Here is a 7,387-nt window from a genome sequence, read left to right on the forward strand (position 1 = left end):
ACTGCCTACAGGAAAAATAAAGAGACCTTTGGAGATAAGAGAACGACTTGTATGAATATCAAGAGCGCAGATGGAAACCCAATTCTAAGCAAAGAAGGGAAAGCAGAAAGGTGGAAGGAGTATATAGAGGGTCTACACAAGGGCGATGTACTTGAGGACAATATTATGGAAATGGAAGAGGATGTAGATGAAGATCAAATGGGAGATACGATACTGCGTGAAGAGTTTGACAGAGCACTGAAAGACCTGAGTCGAAACAAGGCCCCCGGAGTAGACAACATTCCATTGGAACTTCTGACGGCCCTGGGAGAGCCAGTCCTGACAAAACTCTACCATCTGGTGAGCAAGATGTATGAAACAGGCGAAATACCCTCAGACTTCAAGAAGAATATAATAATTCCAATCCCAAAGAAAGCAGGTGTTGACAGATGTGAAAATTACCGAACTATCAGTTTAATAAGTCATAGCTTGAAAATACTAACACGAATTCTTTACAGACGAATGGAAAAACTAGTATAAGCCAACCTCGGGGAAGATCAGTTTGGATTCCGTAGAAACACTGGAACACGTGCGGCAATACTGACCTTACGACTTATCTTAGAAGAAAGATTAAGGAAAGGCAAACCTACGTTTCTAGCATTTGTAGACTTAGAGAAAGCTTTTGACAATGTTGACTAGAATACTATCTTTCAAATTCTAAAGGTGGCAGGGGTAAAATACAGGGAGCGAAAGGCTATTTACAATTTGTACAGAAACCAGATGGCAGTTATAAGAGTCGAGGGACATGAAAGGGAAGCAGTGGTTGGGAAGGGAGTAAGACAGGGCTGTAGCCTCTCGCCGATGTTGTTCAATCTGTATAATGAGCAAGCAGAAACGGAAACAAAAGAAAAATTCGGAGTAGGTGTTAAAATCCATGGAGAAGAAATAAAAACTTTGAGGTTCACCGATGACATTGTAATTCTGTCAGAGACAGCAAAGGACTTGGAAGAGCAGTTGAACGGAATGGACAGTGCCTTGAAAGGAGGATATAAGATGAACATGAACAAAAGCAAAACGAGGATAATGGAATGTAGTCGAATTAAGTCGGGTGATGCTGAGGGAATTAGATTAGGAAATGAGACACTTAAAGTAGTAAAGGAGTTTTGCTATTTGGGGAGCAAAATAACTGATGATGGTCGAAGTAGAGAGGATATTAAATGTAGACTGGCAATGGCAAGGAAAGCGTTTCTGAAGAAGAGAAATTTGTTAACATCGAGTATAGATTTAAGTGTCAGGAAGTCGTTTCTGAAAGTATTTGTATGGAGTGTAGCCATGTATGGAAGTGAAACATGGACAATAAATAGTTTAGACAAGAAGAGAATAGAATCTTTCGAAATGTGGTGCTACAGAAGAATGCTAAAGATTAGATGGGTAGATCACATAACTAATGAGGAAGTATTGAATAGGATTGGGGAGAAGAGAAGTTTGTGGCACAACTTGACCAGAAGAAGGGATCGGTTGGTAGGACATGTTCTGAGGCATCAATGGATCACCAATTTAGTATTGGAGGGTAAAAATCGTAGAGGGAGACCAAGAGGTGAATACACTAAGCCGAATCAGAAGGATGTAGGTTGCAGTAGGTACTGGGAGATGAAGAAGCTTGCACAGGATAGAGTAGCATGGAGAGCTGCATCAAACCAGTCTCAGGACTGAAGACCACAACAACAACAACATTCCTAACAGGAATAAGTTAGCTATAATGAGAGTATTTGGTGTAACAAAAGGAGGTGGTACTGGAAAAATATCTAGACTAGTGAAGAACGAAGCATTAATACCAATAGGTATAAGAGAAGTAATTATAGATCATCCTTGTCTAACTATCTATTGGCACTGATTTCTTATCGAAGTACCAAGGAAGGATTGACTTTGGTCAGAGTCAGACAGAATTGCCTTTGTCAGATACTGACATAATTACTGTGCCTTTCTGTTGTAACCTGTTGTGACCGCGACCGTAACGGTAGCGGGGTGGCCGCAAAAGCGCGGCGGGACCAAACGCAGAGCGGCCCGTGCACAAACAAACGAACGGAAATGACGGCCACGAAACAATGACGGTCGATGGAGAAAGACACTACGACGACAACGCGCAGGACGCAACGAAGTGACAGAGGCAGCCAAACGAATCCAAGACGTCCACGATTAACGAGATCAAAGTATGATAAACACGCTGTATTGTCGAGGCGATGTGTCGAGACTCACGCAACGATTTGACTCGCTGGCAGAGCCTTTTTTTTCCTTTATTGAATTTCGATTCCCCCGAAGGGGGCGGGCAGGCAGCAGCTTAGTATGCCGCTCTTCAGCCTACAGACTTTGTTAAAAAGAGGAAGAGAATAAATAATAAAAACAGGCGATAAAATCGGAGACTTAAAGAGTAACATGGCGAAAAAATCGTGAAATTTAAAACATAGAACAAAGGGATGTTTTTGCTGGCAGAGTGAGAGGCCAGCTCTTGAACATTGTATCGGGGGCGCCGCTATTGGCCGCTGGAAACACGAGTTCCACTGTGGCGCCCTCACATTACAAGCAGGCCAGTACGCGCGCGCCACCACAGCTTACGGCGCGATGATGCAGAGACCTCTAGGGGTCTTCCACATCCATGACGTCTGGCGGGGATTCAAGCTGTGCGGCGCGTGGTACCAGACTTTCATTGGAAAATATTTTGATAGTAATGAAACATGGGAGCTATCAGTTAAAGTAATTAAAAGTGGATAGTACTTGAATGAAGAAACCGAGAAGTTTATGCACGTATACCAAGGACCTACAAGAACAATAAGTAAGCCACATGCAAATGGTTACAGACATCAGCATCCAAAAAGTATGAAATAGTTGGGCCTCAGAAGCAATGGGTCTCTGAAAAAATTTGGGGATAGCAATAATTTGAGTCTATAAGGTATCTACCGCTCTTTGATGGATACACAGTCTGGCGGACTGTGCAGTCCCAGCTGGATGAAATCTTGTTTAATTTCAGGACCCATTCCTTCTTCTTATATTTCCTATTAGTAGAGGAAAGTTTCCTGTCAATATTATACCGCCTGTAGGGAATGGGTCACTCTTTCATAGATACAAATACACAGTGTGGCATATTGTGCAGTCGTAACTGGATAAAACCTTATTCCAGTTTTTGGTTAATTCCTCCTTAAGAACTATGTCTTCTTTTTTGTAAATAAGCTATTAGTGTTTAAGAAACTTCCTAGTTTAACTACTAATAGCAACCAAGAAGAAGAGTTTACATTTAAGAATTTAATATTTTCGTTGAAACCCTGTGGCTTCAAACGAGAGCAGTGAAGATAGTAGTAAGAATAAATATAGGCTGCAATATCTTAAAGTAACAATTAATATGGAAATAGATGAAAATTTTACATGAAGACAGTATTACTGAAAGTTGAATATTCTAAAAGCTAAGATATGGATTATGCATAAAGTTGCAAGGCTACACTGGTCTTGCAGTTTGACCTGAAAGGCTACTGGCGTCTATAAGTTTACAACCTGACAGAAATCACTTTAACTTGTAGGCCTTACATTTGGCTACCTGGCCATGCATTTACTAAACTGATTCTGCCCACTGACAGTGGTTGTTGTTGCTAGCTTGCCTTGGAGTATAATATATCAACACAGGTTTAATCTTTTATAAAAATTAGGTTAAAATTTTATTATTCATAAAATAAGACAAACAACACAAGTTGAGCGAAATGACAAATAGATTATGATCTGTCAGCAACACAAAGAGACACAAGAAATAATTAGCACTTCACTGGGCGGCGGCTGGTTGGCAAAGGCTAAGGTTTATGTGTTTAATCTGTTTACTGTGGCTCACAACAAGAAGAGAATAGAAGCTTTCGAAATGTGGTGCTACAGAAGAATGCTGAAGATTAGATGGGTAGATCACATAACTAATGAGGAGGTATTGAAAAGAATTGGGGAGAAGAGGAGTTTGTAGCACAACTTGACAAGAAGAAGGGACCGGTTAGTAGGACATGGTCTGAGGCATCAAGGGATCACAAATTTAGCATTGGAGGGCAACGTGGAGGGTAAAAATCGTAGAGGAAGACCAAGAGATGAATACACTAAGCAGATTCAGAAGGCTGTAGGTTGCAGTAAGTACTGGGAGATGAAGAAGCTTGCACAGGATAGAGTAGCATGGAGAGCTGCATCAAACCAGTCTCATGACTGAAGACCACAACAACAACAACATGACTCACAAACACGGATAACGCAATCTGATATTCTGTATCGCTGAACAGGCTTTGATGGATTTATTGTACACAGAAGTTATACTACGTTGGTACCGCTGAGAATAAGTGGCCAGACTCTGATTCTGTTTGCCCCAACAAGCCGGAGCAGCAATAATGTACCCCATTAATAATGCGTAGCGCTGTTTCAGGTGACAGTCGCGCTGCAAGCATCTGAAGAGTGGCGATGGGCTGTGCTTGTGACTCATTATCACGGGTACGAAATATGCAAGGTGCTGGGCTGGCGATCTGTTAGATGGAGGGAATCTGGACAGGAGCAGAACTGACGAGTCACACGTAGATACAGAAAACATAAATATTACTCGTATTATAGCTTACCTCGAGCGTCGCGAAGAAGCTTTACAGAGGAACAAATAGCAATAAAATCCAGCTATTACAGGATGCTCACTAAAGAACGGCGAGCTTTGTGAGGCTCCCACGACTAAAGCACAAGCAAACTGTCGAACGCTGACTGAAACTGAAGACAGTCGAAGGCTGTGACTGAGAATGGGGCGTGTGCCTGCTTATTGAGCCACATATAGATACAACTAGAGGTCTGCATTATCTCCGATTTTTACCGGCGAGTCCCGCTCGCCCCTCTGGCTCTCGGGAGTATGCGGCCGAGCGTCCTCTTCCGCCGGCTGTGGGCAACCGATCACCAGCGCTCGGCCGAGTGCGCCAAACGCTCGGCCGGTCGCCAGTAACCGGCGGACTCAGTGCCAGCGAGCGGCGCTTCGTCACACTCCTTGAGATCAGATGCCACCGCTTCACATTAACCACTCACTTATTTCTTTTACAAATGTCTTTCGTTGTTTACTACCAGTTCTATGACCTAAATATATGACTTGTATATGTTACATTTGATGTTTGTTAATATGTTGCAGACTACTGGAGTTTCGCCTTTGAGGTTATCATGTATTCCAGTAATTGTAACGTTAAAAACAGTAATGTCTGTATTTAGTATTTTGTTCCGTTCGGTAGACAAACGGAAACACAGTAGTCTAATCATCGACTATGTGTAGCCTATCTCCAAACTCGGCCACGTATACGTTGTACTAATATTAAATGCAGGATCGGGAAGGAATGACGGAGTTTAAAGTAATACTCACGAAATTTTGTTGCACAAACGTTAATTTCTGAACAAATTGTGACCTGTAAAAACGTTACAAGTGAATCATGACTATACAATTCGTTTTTCGTCATTGGTGCTCCCTGATACACAGGCGTCATTTGTGTTCCTGGAGCTATTACAACAGATGGCGGTTTGAACTTCTTCCTGTGAAGTCAATGAAAGTGGAATCATACATTCATACAGTTTGAGGAATGTTTCCTTCCTTGTGATGTTGTGAATACTTACGTAATTGTGATGGATCAATAAGAGATCATCCACCTTGTCTGATACCAGGCACGATCTTTTGCTGGACAGCAGGTGACCGGCCTGGCTAAAATTTCTCTCGCTGGCAGCACTAGTGGCAGGAATACAGAGAACTCTTCTGGCTACTACCGACAGCCTTGGAAATAACCCCGCGTGCGTTTTCCACCACTGCAAAATTTGTCCTTCGGCACAGCTACAGTCGGATTTGGAGAGCGAAAGGTACCTGTCGAGTTCATTCGTAGTAGCTGTGTGTCCATCTTCGTCGTCCTCATCCGAATTCCAGTCCATCCTGGACTTTTTCATGGGAAGAACTTGGTCACTGTTTGCTTGAATGGACTCTAAACATGAATGAAAACATCCATAAGATATTCCTGTCACCTTCAAATATGTATACACCATAGTTAGAATTACTTGTTACTAAACGACTATATTTACGGTGACATTTTATATATATCGCACAAATTATATTAAAACGCATTGTGGAATGTTTAAGCTGCGAAACCTTTCCCAAATATCACATTGTAGACGTAATAAATGTTGATCTAACGAAAGATGGCAGATTAGACAAACAAACATTCGTTTACTAATTGGTTTCAGTGAATGAACCTTACCATTTACGGGCAGTTCCGAGTACAATCGTCGAACTTCAGCATACGCGGCTTGCTTTTCGTCTGCTGTGAGTTTCTTCAAATGACGCCGTGATGGCCACAGAACCGTGGCAACATAATGGATAGACTCAATTTTGCACTTCTCTGTGATGAAGTATGCTGCTCTCCTTTTTATTTTCGCCATGAGCTGAAAAGGAAACCCAATACACATAACTGCACTCTTATAATTCAACAGTTGTATAAAGGATCGTAACCTGTAGAAAGTGTTCTTACCTCGTTGTCACTGTCTATTGGTTCACAATGATGTAACAGACTCTTGTACCACGGCAGCACACGTTCCAGCGTTGTTATCTTTGCAGTTTCCAAATCCAAACTCGCTTCTTTAAAGGGGGTTAGAAAAGCGACAACGTCTCGTACGCACCCTTCTTGGAAGGTTTCTAAGAGTGTCGATTGCCCCCGGGATTCTAGTAGACCTCGAATATCGTCGATTTGACTTATGATGGAATTGAGCATTAACAGTATACTGTTCCACCGAGTTACAGCTTCTTGCTTCACAGAGTGCCGCAGATGCCCCGAGTGACCCGATCTCTTCAAATAGCCTACTATAGCTCTTGCTGATAGTAGACACGACAGGATTTCAGGGGCTTCGTCTTCTAAAAACGTCTCTTGAAATGTGTGACGAAGCGCAGTCATCAAGCAGTGATCAAAGCAAGGCAAACGGTCGTAAGATTCAAGTGCCTTCTTCATGTTAGCTCCTTGGTCGGTGACAAAGTAACATTTCGTAAGGTCATTCTTGTCAATTCCTAACTCAAGCACCCGCTCTTCGATTTCGTGCCGTATGTTCTCTCCTGTCTTAGGTACGTCCGGAAACTCGGTTGTTATCAAAACAAGCGTTTCTAGCTGCCACTCATCATTCACATAATGCGACGTCACAGTCAAAAAATGTCTCTTCTTGTAGTTATCAGACCACAGATCAGCGTCTAACGCGCACATTTTGTTCTTTAAGGCACATATTATCTTGGGCAGCATTGTCACCCGTATTTTGTCTGCCTTTTCTTTAATATGCCGCGATACAGTTGTAGGGTGCGGAAGAACATCTTCTATACTGACTTTGCCGTAAGTGGCGCCAACATTGATGA

This window comes from Schistocerca serialis, chromosome 3, assembly GCF_023864345.2.
Source record: "Schistocerca serialis cubense isolate TAMUIC-IGC-003099 chromosome 3, iqSchSeri2.2, whole genome shotgun sequence".
Classification (NCBI taxonomy): domain Eukaryota; kingdom Metazoa; phylum Arthropoda; class Insecta; order Orthoptera; family Acrididae; genus Schistocerca; species Schistocerca serialis.